This window comes from Papaver somniferum, chromosome 11 (genome assembly GCF_003573695.1).
Source record: "Papaver somniferum cultivar HN1 chromosome 11, ASM357369v1, whole genome shotgun sequence".
NCBI lineage: Eukaryota > Viridiplantae > Streptophyta > Magnoliopsida > Ranunculales > Papaveraceae > Papaver > Papaver somniferum.
Window position 1 is genome coordinate 82694522 of NC_039368.1, and position 15805 is coordinate 82710326.

The window sequence follows — 15805 nt, forward strand, 5'->3', positions numbered from 1 at the left end:
AACTAATATGAGATCCTGACGGGTTTCATTAACTAATGGTTGATCGATGAGAGGATTGTGAACTAATGTGAAATCAGGATGCGGATCATCATCAACTCTGACATGATCAGATTTAGGGTTTCCAACTGCTCTACGTTTTTTGAACCATGTTAGGCTGAAGCAATTCATTCTGCTTATCCAGAAAATACACATATTTACATACCGGTCTGTGCAGTGACTTGTGTTTGTTGTTGATGATCCAAATGTAGTCTGTTGATCGCCCGTGACTTCTAAAGCTTCATAATATATTCCGACTTTCAGTTTGATATGGAAAAGAGTTTGAGTTTGTATCGAACACTAGTTTGTTTAATAGATGTGGATCTTGGCCAATGGGAAACGCTATCTCTGGAAAAGAATATATGATTTTGAGTCCAATTTTGATCCATAAATTCTCGACCAATGACAAGTGATCAATGGGTTCATAGTGGCCCAAGACATAATTATCCCCCTGGCACCCGAAGTACATATACTTGACTTTTGTCTCGTGATACAACAATGGGTTCTTTGTCGATATCATCTTCACTTTGTAGGCAAAATTGAGATAAGTTAAGTACCTAACATTTTAGGTTCTACTTGCTGCCAAAAATTGAAACCAGATATGCCGTTCTCTGGCATGCCAAAAAAAATAAACCAATGCAATTATCTAGAACGCACTTTGCTATCATACCAGCTTCACACATGTTTTCAAGGAATAAATTGGTGTCAATGTCAAGATGGAACTTCTTCCCCTGTCCTGTCTCGGATGTTGTGTGTAGTTGAAGTTTGTAGACAAAATTGAGATAAGTTTCCTCACAACAACCACGTTCCATTATAACTATAATCAATATTAGGTAATCATCATTAAACTTTTCATTGATTGTAAAGATTTAAGTCGGTTTACAAGATGGATACAAGTATCACAACAATCTTACTTGCTCCTAGATTTACTTTCTCTCTCCTGATTTCTTATCTAACACTCACTCCAAGAACCTCCCTTAAGTAATAACCTCTCCTCTTTATATAGGTGTTTACATAGTGGATGACAGCTAAGAGATCCTTTATTTTCGGAATCTCTATGCGATACACTCGCTCATGTACAATCACTCGTTCTCGCATAGACCATACTTCGCACAGATCTCCACACTTTACTCGTGACTTTGCTGACATCATCTGGTGCGTCATCTCAACCTTGCTGTGTGCGATCTCCCTCGTTTAAGTTATATAGTCTTCACTTCGCATACTTACTAACATGTGCGATATCTCACTCCTACATTCTGCCTCTTCTCATTTCGCTTATTCTACAGAGTGAGTGATATGAGAAACTTCCACCTTATATTATCGCATATGCTTGTCTTTTCACATTTTACTTTTCCGACAATTTTCCGGAATCCAAGTTTATCTATTTATACGTATTGATTTTCTTCCTTTTTACTGGTTCAACCGTTTGCAACCGGTCATAACTTTTTTACCTATTTATTGATTATTCGTGAAAAATAATTCTTTCCTCTTTCTTTCATCGTCTACATTTTTCTTCTATTCTCTCTCTTGCCGTTGTTGTTCCTTTTTGCTGCTGCTGCTGCTATTTTATTTCTGTTACCTGATACTATGAATCCCGAACCAAAGTTTGTTTTCTTCTATCATGATTTATTGATTACAACTGTTACTTTTGGCTAACCCAATTCCCATATTGTTGCAGGAAAAGTTCTTCTCTAAGTGCTCTTAGAATAACCTCTAAATCTTCTTCTGGTGTCGAGAGTAAAGAATCGCATAAGAGGAAGGCTTCGCATAACAAAGAAGTAAGAAATACCCAATTTTTTTAGAACAGTATTGTTGCCTCTATTTCTTTTCTATTTTTTTTTCGCAAACTTCCAATTCTGAGATGGGCGATGCTAAAGGACCTAAAACTAAGAAATCTCGCAAGCTTACTGTGATTAAGTCGAACCTCTCTATTCTTGATTTTAATGTCGGAGATGTCACCCCTATAACAACAGTTCAACCTTTGCACACAAATTCTCTTGTTACCCCTGTAACAACTCAAACTCCTGAGGAAAATATTTTTATTTCTCCAGCTCAAGCTTCTGATGCGAATGCTTCTGTTACTTTTGAAGAACTTTTTCCTGAAAAAGAACCTACTGCTGATCAAGGGATAAAAAGTGCTTCTATTATTGCCTTTGCGAATGTATTGAATATGGATCAAACTTCTTCTTCGCTCATCAATACCGATTCTCAACCAAACCCTGCTGATTTGTCTATCCCTACAGATTTCTTCATGTCTTCCCCTTGTATGTCTATTCCTTCTTATTCATCTTCTCATTTTTTACTAAATTCCCTTTTTCTGAGTAAGAAAGCTTTGGATAATGTGAAGTCTGCTTCTCAAGCTCTATCCGATATTATCAATTCTGCTCAATCTCTAACTAATGATCCTTGCAAACTTCACATATGTTCAGCTTTGAATAAGCTTATGTGTGAATTCCCTTCTGATAGAGCTACAAGGAATGAGATTCTCTCTCAAATTGATCCTAGTTTCCAAGTTACTCTAGGTGTCTTGGTAACTATCTCTCATATATTAACTTTATCTTCTTTCATGTTATTTTAATTATGACTTATTAATCTCTTAACTTTATCTTCTTTCTTCTTTAGGACTCTCATCGTCGCATGATTTTAGCTGAAGGGCATTTTGAATATAGATGTTCCCAGCTGGAACTTTCGTAACAGAATGCTTCTTTAGAAAAGGAAGTCACTATACTAAAAGGAGAACTCCGGGAAGTGCAAAAGTTGAGAGGAGAACTCGAAGTTGCGAATGTTGATGCCGAGAATCTTCGTAGTGAAAATCGAAATCTTAGAGGTATTTATCATCATATCCAAATTTCCTGTTGTACTCTATTATACATTTCTTCCCCTTTCCATATTTTTTTTAAATTTCTCCATGCATTTATTAAGATTTAAATCAGAAGCGAATATGGTAAAATATAACTTTCAATATCTTGCTGAGGATACCCAAGCGAATAACAAGAAGTTGCAGACTCAACTAGATCAATTGTCTAACCATCATTCATACTCACTTGATCAGATTAACAATTTCACCCATGAAAATAATCTTCTCATTCAAGAAATGAAAGAATTAAATAGTCAAATATCCCACTTTTCTAAATTGTTATGCGAAGCTGATCTGGTACACGAAACTTTATCATAAGAAAATCGTATTCTTTATAAGGAGAAGCGTTCTTTCTTGAAGAAGGAAGCGATGTTTTCGCACCAATATTCAATTCTTCATGAAATAAATGAGAACCAAGCGCGAACTCTTCGCTCGTTAAAGGAGCAGTATGAAACATCATTTAAGGAGTTAAAGTCCCAGAATGAAAAAATTATCCAAAGTAAAATAAATCTGACTGTGAAGAAGAATCATCTTCAAGAACAATATGATCATCTAAAGCATTCCCACGATGTCCTTAAGAAAAAGAAAAAGTCTCTCTCTGCTGACGAAAAGAAGATTCGATCCCGTCTTCGTGGTTCAGTTGGTGATGAGTTTGACAAGACTATGGAAAAAATGAAGGATAATACCCTTGCTCTTTCTAATTTCTGCGAAGGTAGTCAGCTATAGTTGACTGCCTCATTATTCTTTAGTCATTTCTTCGCATCTTGCTGATGTAGATTTTTTATTTAATATTGTTTATTACTCTTCGCGGATTCTGAAAGATTGCATCAATCCACTGTTACCCAATTGAGATCTGATTTATCCAAGGCTCGCAAAGAATGTTTGAACCTGTTCACTTTCTGCTTCTCGTGGCAGAGCGCGAAGAAGACTCTCATATCAACAAAAAAATTTGAGATCAATGCTAGAAACCTTGAAAGATGAGTTATTCTCAAGGCTCATGCCAATTCTCAATCTGTGATCAATGGAATTCTTCTAAGCAACTCTCTTCCTGCAGTAAAGCTCCTTTCTCTTACCATAGGCGAAGATGAAGAATATCCCGAAGCAGACAATGATTATGACTTTGTGAGTGATGATGAAAGGAAGCAAGAGGGTGAAGAAGATCATCTTGAGAAGGAAAAGCCTATGAGCGAAACCAATGCTGAAATTGAGGATCCTAGGCCCAACATGGATGCTGAAAAGTCATTGGTTGAGCATTCTTAATTTTCTTTTTCATCCAGATTTCCCTTCTTTTTTTCGATGTACTTATGTTTTAAACTTGTTCATTACAAGAAAGATCATATTTTGTTACTTCAATTCCCATACTTTCCTCTTATTATATTTCTTGTATGAAACAAGTGTGCAGTATTATGTCTTTGAATTGCCTGCAAAACGATGATTAGCTTATATAATTTTTCTTATGAGGTCTTATTTTTCCTTCCTATGTAAAGGTATTAGCTTGCCTTATTTCTGTGCGACGAGATCGCATGAAGTCTTTAAACTGTAGTGTATCGACCAATTGATCTCGTCTTATCTTTTTATTGTACTATTACCTCTTCAGGTTTTGTCGCATAAATATGAAAAGTCTTAATACTCCCGTAAGTAAAAAGTCTCATGACATTTATGTATTTTGACACAATTCAGCTCCTTAATGGAGGGTGTCATCCTTATCTTCCCCTCTGATTGCGCCTTCAAGGAAGCTTATCTCTACCCGGTTAAGGTTATGGCTCTTCCCATCCGGTAATTCAACAACCAGTTGATTTCGCAGTCTCGCACACACTACCGATGAGGTTTATGGTTGCGAGACTGCACCCTAGGTGGGGTATCTTCGGACCGAGTGCATCATAGTCAGGACTTGTCAAGAGTGGAAAGGTACGATCCAGATGCCCCGGGCACTCTTGACTCAACCGGGTACCTCGGCGCCCTGATCGAGTTTCTGCACTCCTTGGGAGAGACTTTCTCACCTTAGGCTCTCAATCTAAGATTATTATCTTAGACTGAAAATTTAAGGTATCTCTCCTGGATGGGCATTTTCGTTTATTCTCACCCCAAATATCCACAACTCAAGTTCCAGGGTCGGTGTTGCTTTCCCTTGAGTCATGATTTCTAGATTTCTCCGAATATGACGTGTGATAGGTCTTATTTTTATATATTCTTTTGCCTCTTGCATGTATGCGAACTGGATTGCACGCCACATTCGGATTCCTAGTCTATTTGATAATAAATATCATTTCTGTTGCCTTATATCAAGGTCTTATTTTTCTTTTAAGAAAAATTTCTTAATTTTGAATGAAATATGCGCATTCATTTATTAGATTCGATGTTACATCCTTGTTTAACTGTGTATCTGTGCGAGTTATCTCGCAAGCTTCTACGGATAATACTTTTTTAAGTATAGCCTATTCCAAGGTTGCTCTAGTTTACGACCTGTATCTCTTCCCTCTGGGTCCATTAACTGATAAGCTCCATTTCCAACTACCCGTTTTATTATATAAGGTTCATCCCACTTCTTTTCTTACTTCCCATCTCCTCCTTTCTGGTAAATTGGAATTTCGCGTAACACTAATTCACCTGGCTGAAACTCTCTTATTTTAACACGCTTGTTGTATTCTTGGGCTAGTCTTCTTTGATAATTTTTCATATGTTGTAAAGCGACTTCTCTTGTTTCTTCTAGATCATCCAGTTTTGTTAAATTTAGATATGCGCTTAGATTCTTCTCCCAGGCTTCTTTCTTTGTGGTAGGAATAATGACTTATGTTGGTAACACTGCCTCTACCTCATATGTCAAACAGAAGGTGACATTCATGTTGCTTCCCTCCTTGTTGTTATGTAAGCCCATGCTACATTATGCACTTGTTCGCACCACCCGTTATTATGCCCCTCTAACTTCTTCTTCAAAGTCTCTGCGATCGTTTTGTTTGTTGCCTCTACTTGTCCGTTGCTTTGTGGGTATAAAGGAGTAGATTTTCCAATTTGAATTTTGAACGCATTAAGCAACAATTCTATATTTTCGCCCTCAAACTGTTTCCCATTATCAGATACCAGCTGTGCAGGAATGCCAAATCTGCATATAATATTTTCAAAAATGAATGTGAATCTTTCCTTGTCTCGAATATGTTGAACCGCCTTTACCTCTACCCACTTTGTGAAGTAATCTGTTGCGACGATTAAGTATCTCTTTTGTCTCGTTCCTGGTATGAATGGTCCAACAATGTTTATTCCCCATTTTCCAAAGGGCCATACGTTTGTTGATGTATTTAACATTGCTCCAGGTGCATGTATCTTTTTGTCATGACGCTGACATTCTTCGCATCGTCTTGAGACTTGTTTTGCGTCTTCATGCATGTACGGCCAATAGTATCCTTGAATCTTTACTCTGTATGCGAGTGACCTTCCTCCACTATGATTGCCAGCATCTCCATAGTGTAACGCCTTTAAGATTTCCATGTCTTCTTTTCGCGTAAAACATCTGAGCGAAGTTCCAAGAAATGACCTTCTATAAAGCACACCATCTCTTAATTTGCAATTTTTCGCACGACTTTTTAATTTATGTGCTTTTAACCTTTTTCTTGGTACTTATCCTTTTTCTAAATACAAATGGATCTCAATTCTACAATCCTTATCTTCACTCACATTTTCCTCCTCCGTATCTTCTACTAGCATCACATTTGTTTGTTTTTCTTTACCTTTTTCTATAGATGGTAAGAGAAGTTTTTGTATTTTGATGTCCCTTGCAACCAGATCTACTAACATGGATGGTATGAAAGTCAATGCATCTGCGAGTCTATTGTCCTTTCTGCTTATATGTCTCCATCTTATTTTTGGAATTCGCACTACTAACTCCATAACCAGCTTCCTGTATTTTTGTAAAGATAGTTCATTTATACTATATGTACCTTATATCTGACGAATTACCAACTGGGAATCACTAGTTATTCGCGCATCTTCTATCTTTATTTCAATGGCTAGTTTGAGTGCATGCACCACTGCTTCATATTCAGTTTCATTATTTGTGGATACGAATTCCAACCTGAATGAGTAAGCCATTCGTTCTTCTATTGGTGAAATGAATACAATACCAATTTCATTCCCTTCTCCATTGGATGATCCATCGACTAATATCTCCCATCTATTTGGATTTCGATCAGTTAATAAGTCTTTAGGATTCCCATGTTCCTCATCCACTTCCATCATATCTTCTACATATTCATCTTCTTCTATTGGAAACTCTGCGAGAAACTCTCCGATAACTTGAGATTTTGGTGAAGATAAAATTTCATAACCAATTTCATAGTTTCCTAATTGTGTATTCCACCTTTCAACTCTCCCTGATCTTTTTGAATTCTTCATTGTGGCTTCAATTGTTACTCTTGTTAATACCTTTAGCTTATGAGCTTGGAAATAAATGCGAAGCTTGAATGATGCATACACCAGTGCGAGAATTAATTTTTCAATTTTTGAATAATTTTTCTCTGCTGAGTTGTATGTTTTACTTATATAATATATTGGTTTTTCTATTCCTTCATCCAAACATAATAATACTGCACTTAATGCATGCGATGTTGATGCTAAATAGAGTAACAATTCCTCTCTTGGCTTCGTCTTTTGCATAATGGATAAATTCACCAAGTAATTTTTTATGCTTTGTAATGCTTTATCACATTCTTCCATCCAGTCAAATTTGGTTCCCTTCTTTAATATGTTGAAAAAGTGTTTACACTTATCCGAAGAACGCGAGATAAACCTTCCCAACGATGCTATCAACCCATTTAATTTTTGAACATCTTTTACCGTTGCAGGGGGTGGCATATCTCTAAATGCCTATACTTTTTTTGGACCAACTTTTATTCCTTTTCTGGATACTATGTAACCCAAAAATTTCCTGATGATACATCAAAGACACATTTTTCTGGATTCACTTTGATATTGAATTGTCGCATCTGTTCAAATATTTCTCGCAAATCGTCAACATGATCCTTCGTCTCTTTACTCTTAATTAGCATGTCATCTACATAGAATTCTAATGTTTTATGTATCCACTTTTCAAATACTTTCTCTACCATTCTTTGATACGTCGCACCCGCATTCTTCAATCCAAACGGCATTTTTATATAGTAGTATAAACCTCTTGGTGCGAAGAAAGCAGTGTGTTCTTGAACTTTTTCAACCAAAGGGATTTGATTATAGCCTTTATCCCCATCCAGCATCGAGGCTACCATTTCCCCATGCCGATTCTACCATTTGAGGGATATCTGGTAAAGGAAAACTGTTTTTAGGACACACTTTATTTAAATCGGTGAAGTCTATGCAGATCCTTATCCCCTTATTCTTTTTTGGTACTACTACCATGTTTGCTATCCATTCTGGATATTTTGCTGGCCTTATAATTCCTGCATCCAGCATCTTCTGCAACTCCACTTATATTTGAGGATGATAATCAATTGCAATATTCCGTATTCTTTGTTTGAACGGCTTTACATTCTTATTAATGTCCAATTTATGGCATGCAACAGACGGATCTATTCCTGGAATTTCTTCCATACTCCATGAGAAGATATGTTATATTCTCGCAAGATATTTATCGTTTTTTATTCTTCTTCTTTATCCATTTTAGTTCATATTCTTAATATCTTTGGCTTGTCTTCGAATACAACGTTTATCTCTTTCGTTGGTTCAACGGCAGTAAAGTTTGATTTTGGTTCTCCCTATGGTGTTGGTCCTTTAATTTCTTTATTCTGTTCACCTTCATTCGCTGGTACTTCACTTGGTATTCCTTTTCCCTCCTTCGCTCTGATCATATATGTCTGAAGCTCATCCTCCTTTTTTAGTTCTTTTGCTTTTCTCCATCGTTCTTTTCGCTTTTTTTCTCTTCCTTCATAATTTTGTACATCTGTGCGATTGCAAATCTTTGCACTCATAACATCTCCTTTAATTTCACCTATACCACTTGGAATTGGGAATCTGATGCATTGATGCAATGTTGATGCTACATCCTTTATCGCATGCACCCATGGCCTTCCCAATAACATGTTGTACGGTGATTCTATATCAATCACACATAGTGTTATCTTTGTTTCTATTTTTCCCAGTAATATTCGCATCACAATTTCCCCTTTTGGTTTTGTGACTGCTTTATTGAATCCATGTATATTATAAGTCGGATATGTCATCTCTGCATCTTCGTACCTCATTGCTTTGAATGTGCGATAAAATAAAATATCAACTTCGCTTCCTGTATCTATCAGCGTTCTATCGATCATCCATTCCTATGATTTCTTTTTGATCGCAATATTTTTTCCTCGTTCAGCTGTAACTGTGATTACCAATGGATTTATTTGGTTTAGATTTTCTTCTAGAATTTCATCTGTTGCAAATGTAATCTCCACTTTTTCCCATTCTTTTAATGGAGACTCTTTTTCCACCGTTTCCACCTTCTTTCCTTCGTGATTTCTCTTATGAATCCTTCCAGTTATTCCCGCTTGAAAATCCGCATCAGAGATTAATTCTTTGGTTATAGAATTACACTGCATATATCTACCTCTTCTTTGTATTGTTACGATTCTTGCCTTTTCCATAGATTCTTTATTGTTCTTTCTTAATTTTTCTTAAATGTTCAAATCTATCTTCTTTTTCAAGATTTTGTAAACTTTCTAACAGGATTTATCACCCAAAAATGTTTCTGGTGCCAAAAATGTAGTTGCAAGTTAACTCACGATCACGTTCCACTATAACTATAATCAATATTAGGTAATCATCATTAAACTCTTCATTGATTATCAAGACTTAAGTTGGTTTACAATATGGATACAAGTATCACAACAATCTTACTTGCTCCTAGATTTACTTTCTCTCCCCTGATTTCTTATCTAACACTCACTCCAAAAATCTCCCTCAAGTAATAACCTCTCCTCTTTATATAGGTGTTTACATAGTGGATGACAGCTAAGAGATCCTTTATTTTCGGAATCTCTATGTGATATACTCTCTCATGTACAATCACTCGTTCTTGCACAGACCATACTTCGCACAGATCTTCATACTTTATTCGTGACTTTGCTGACATCATCCGGTGCATTATCTCAACCTTGCTGTGTGCGATCTCCCTCGTTTAAGTTATATAGTCTTCACTTCGCATACTTACTAACATGTGCGATATCTCACTCCTACATTGTGTGCATTACAACATTGAATGTCGAAAAGAATATGTATATTGAAATAAAACCACAAATATTAGTATGTACTTCCTCCGAACCTATATTATATAAGAAGAATTTTTTTTTTTGTTTTTTTTTGTCCCACTAAATAGGCGGGATTCTGTTTCCAAGGTAAACTTTTCCACACATACCCTTATTCATGGTACATAGGTAATCATGTTGGGAATAAGACAAAGGGTAAAACAAGAAAAAACATACAAAATTATGAATTCCAAGTAATTTTCTTAGTCTAAGAGAATTTTCTCTCTACACCCATATATGTGGTAGGGAGGGAGTACATACCCATTTGTTCCAGTATAAATAGTCATTGCCTGTTATTCCACGGTGAGAGGAGCCGATTGGGCTTGTTCAACCACAATCAGATACGAGAATTTGAGTATATCACAAAGATCAATTTAATGAAAACTGTTATAGAAGTAGAATTTTTCGGTGTACCAAGAATTCTTATCCAGGTCCAGATCCTCTGTGACCGATTTTTCCTTATCCTCTGTCCCTTCTTATCCATAATTTAGAGTGGAGTACCGAAGCCCCGCCAAGAATTTATATCATCCGAGTTTCCATTATTCGGAGCTCATCTAATCGAGGAAATTTTGTATCACTCCGTAAATGACTACATTATCCTCTTCCTTTATACTTATCTTGGAATGGTTTATTTGGGTCATGCAATGGTTTGGTTTGTTTTCAAAGACGATGGCCGTATTTTGGAGAACTTTTCGCAATTTGCAACCCTTTCACCGGAGAAGTTGTGTATGATCCTGAAACTAATATAAAGTAACGATTTTATTAGAAAAAGAAGGTCCACGGGCGAACTATGTTGTAAAAGGCAAGCGCTTAAGCGCCAAAGGTGCACTAAGCATAAGGCTGGCGCCTGGTTAAAAAAAAGACGCCCAGGCGATAAACCATAAACAAGTCTATTTTATTTTATTTTTCTCTGGGCGTCTGGCGTCTGGCGTCTCACCTCACCCACCGCCTTTTACAACATAGCGAGCAGATATGATGTGAGAATTCACTTCCATTATAGGAAACCGAGCGGAACATTGTGGATTGGATGTACATGTTATTTTATATGAATTCCTATCACCACAATAGTGAGACAACTTGCGATCTTAATCAGATCACTGGTATTCTTTTGGCTTTTTTTTTTGTTTTTTTTGTTTTTTTTTTCTGTCGTGGTCTTTGGACTTGGAATAGGAGAATAGCTGCATGGTATACAAAATATTCCATTTCTTCTTTTAATTTTGCTAATTATGACATTTTAATCTGGTTAAATTTTTTTATATCTCGTTGGGAATCAGATGGGATGTGATGTTTGATTCCGGGTCAAAGAACCCTTTATTCTCTTTTTTCTCTCTCATCACATCTTCTTCTCCAACAAAAACACCTCTAGCATCTCTTTTTCTGGTCAGATCTCTTCTATTTTGGACTAGATCTGAGCACATTTCTTCATTTTTCTTGCTTTCTAGTTTGGTTAGTTACATCAGTTTAGTTGTTATCATGTTTTTTAGTTTTCTACATCATTATGGTGGTTTTATCTTCTTTTCGAAGATTTATCTACACTTTAATAACGGTTTTTGTTTTTTTTTTTCTTTTCTTTTCTTGATTGGTCAAAGAGAGATCCGAACAAAAAAGACAATTAAGAGGGGTACCTTAACCCAATGATTACAACTGAACAAAAAAGGGAAACAGAAAGGGGATTCAGCTACCCAAGAAAAACCACCAAAAAATTATGGAGGCCGGTATAATGAATCCCACAAAGAAATCACCATATTTTTCGTAAGCCCAACATTCTAATATTCGATTCTTCCCAAAAGAAAGCTTGTAATTTGATATCTCTAATGAGGATTTCCAAAGTTTTCTTTTTGTTATTGAATATATTCTTGCATCTCACTCTTTCAATATACACCACCATATAGCAACCGGGATGTTATTCCATATTCGGCTAGTCTTTTATCTTTCCAATTAAATTTCCAAGTCTCCATAGATGTAATAACATTAGGGTCCATCCAAATTGACATGCTTCAACAAAGTAACCTCATATTCTCCAGGATCTCCAACAAAAATAAAACAAGTGTGAACTCGTTTCTCCGTTTTCCTCACAAAAACAAAAAACGCTAGAGACATCCATACTTCTTCTGAAGAGTTTATCCGCGGTCATTACAAGATCATGAGAAAGAAGTCAAATAAAAAAATTTATTTTGTGAGGGTACTCACGATTCCAAACAACATTGGTTGGATAATTCGTCTCGCCTTGACCGTCGTTGTATTTAATTCCATCCTTAACCGTGTATTGACCATGATTACTACCAACCCAAATTCAGGTAGCCTTAACCCCTTCTTGAATAGAGATGGAAGAAAGAAGATTTGATATACATAACATTTCACTTGTAGTGGTTTGAGAGTATATTTTCCTAGACATAAACCCCATCTAACACCACCTTCCCTAACTTCATGCATACTAGCCACCACAAACTCCTACGTCCTTGAAGCTTCATAAGCCAAAGGAAACATGTCACACAATCTTCACTAAGCCAAGAATCTTCCCAAAATCTAGTTTTCTTGCCCGCTCCAATTTTGAATCTAATACTTTTGTTGAAATCATCAAGCTCTTTATAGATATTAAACCACAAGCTACCACCTTTTTATCCTTTTGGTTGGAGAGTTTCCCAACCGGTAAATGTTTCGCCCAATTTTTCAACTTCCTCCATAATGCATCTTTATCTACACCAAAATGCCACCACAATTTTTTTTAGCAAAGCCGAATTCACTTGCTTAGTTCTTCTTATACGAAGACCTCCTTTTTCCTTTGATTTTGAAACCAATGTCCAACTAATATTGTGGATTCTTTTATTATTTTGTTCATCGTCCCGTAAGAAATTTCTCACAAATTTATCAATTTTCTTCGTTATGGAGCAAGGAGCAAGAAAAATAGAGAGATAATAAATGGGTAGACTAGCTAAAACACTTTTGATGAGAGTTAACTTACCTCCTCTTGTTATTGTTTTTCCGCTCCTAGAAGAAACTCCTTTTGCACAAGTTTCAAGCATTTTTTCTCATTGTTGAGAGCCTCCTAGCTTGTCTCCCCAGGGAAGACCAAGATAGATACTAGGAAAACTAGCATGCTTGAAACCTAACATGTTAGCATAATCTTCAACTCCCTCTTCGACCACGACCCCAAATAAGCTACTCTTAGAGAAATTCATATGGAAGGCTCCAAAAAAAGATACTCTAACGATTAATGTAGATGCAACTTGGATTTCAGAATTATTGCCATTTACCTGTGCTCTAATCTTAAAGAATGATGCAAGAAACCGTGCAGGACTTTCAACAGCCTCGGACCCACAAGAGCAGAGGCTATAGGAGTTATGCATGCGGCATTTTGGCTAAAGAAAAACAAATCCAAAATTTCAGTATTGAAGGGGACTGTAAAGGTATTTTCAAGGGAAAAATATCGTTTGGTCCTTTTTAGGTGGACCCATGTCAGTTTGGTCCTTTGGGAAAACGCCTTTACTGTTTGGTACGTAATTATTTAAATATATTAAATGGACAAAAGTAACCTTCCGTGTTAATTTCTACTTTTTTTTTTGTAGCAGCTCATTTTTCAAAATGAACTCCTGTTAATTTCTACTTATTTTTTCAGAAATCACCTAAAAAACAGAGTTCATTCCAGAAATGAACTCCATATAAAAACCTAAAAAAATAGAATTCATTCCAGAAATGAACTGCATATAAAAACATAAAAAAAAATACAGAGTTCATTCCAGAAATGAACTCCATATAAAAACCTAAAAAAAACAGAGTTCATTCCAGAAATGAACTCCATATAAAAACCTAAAAAAACAGAGTTCATTCCAGAAATGAACTCCATATAAAAACCTAAAAAAAACAGAGTTCATTCCAGAAATGAACTCCATATAAAAACCTAAGAAAAACAGAGTTCATTCCAGAAATGAACTCCATATAAAAACCTAAAAAAACGACGAAATAACACACAAATCTTCATCTTCTTCATCATCTTCATCGTTCTTCAACAGCAGCAATAACCAGACAAAGATCTAAAAAACAAGATCTTCAACACGAGTTCATTCTTTTCAAATCTGATATTAGTTCATCCTTCACAACAAACATCACCATCGTCGTTTTCATCTTCATCATCTTCATCTTCAACACAAGCATCATCTTCATCATCTTCGTCATCTTCAACAGCAACAACACCAAACAAACCCTAAAAACTCCGTCGCTCATCATCTTCTTTTATCATCTTCACGTCTTCAATAACAACAATCACGAGTTCATCTTCAAAACATCATCACGAGTATCATTTATCAACAACAACTGTTTATTTCTTTCTTCATCTTCTTTACAGTAGCAGAAAAATAGTTGCAAAGCAAAGAAAAAAGAGGAGAGAGAAAGTAGATCTGAGAATTTGGAGGTGAGAGAAAGTAAATCTGAAAATAATATCTTCTCTCTTGATAATTGACCATATATATCTTAGGATGACGTCATGGTCCCAAAAGGATATTTGTGCCACTACATGATGAAAATTACATCATCCATGACGTCGTACTAGGACCAAAATATAATTTCTAGGACCAAATTATAATTTATATTTCCAAAATAGACCAAACGGACAATTGACTAGGTCAATTGGACTAGACTCTCTCTAATATATTATTTCTAGGACCATATGGTATTTCCTACTATTTTCAACTACATTCAGGGGGAAACTCAGACATCTCTTGGCGTGTCAAAGCCTGTCTCAATGAAGCACATAGAATAGCTAATCAGTGCACCAACTTTTTGGGATTTCTTTTTATTCCTGGACTAGGAAATCAAGTTGCGGATAAAGTTTGTTAGGTCTTTGAACTCAACTGTGGAATGGAGTACTTATCCTCCTGCATGTATCTTAAATCAACTTCTAGTAGATAAATCTAATATTGGGAGCTCTCAAAATCCAAGATTAAATGGCTCTACTTCTCTTGTACCACTCACTTTCAGTCTTAGTTTCTAATGAAATATCTTATTTATAAAAAAATAAAATAATAATAAGGGGAAAATTATTTCTAGCCCATTTAACTTTTCCTGTGTATGAACAACCCACCATTAAGATGGTCAATATATATAGCCCATAATTAGTTTTAGTATTACTAGTATTACATACATAACCTTTATCTAAATTAGGAGAAAATATTGTATTGAAATAAGTAATAATTACATTTTGAAAATACCAAATTAAAAACAATCCCTAAACTAACGTTTCTTTCCTAGATTAGGTTAACAAACTAATTAATAAAAAAGTGTTTATCCTGTCTAATATGATAAATGAAAATCCAGAAAATACCTCCCTATAAATTCTACTTTCCTATTTTAATTTTATTATCAAAATAAATTTTACAAATTAAAAATATAATATTTCCTTTTTCTAAAACCTACCTTACAAAAAAAATAATTATTATTATTATTATCACCTCTAAAATAATTCCAATTATCACACCTAAAATAATTTCAATTATCTCTAATTATCACACCTGAAATAATTCCAATTATCACAATATGAAAAACACCTCAGATAATTCCAATGTTCACGATACGAAGCTGGTGAGAATTCCAGTAACTCCAATTATCACCAAAATTGACAAAATTTCCAGTGATGAAAACTCTAGTT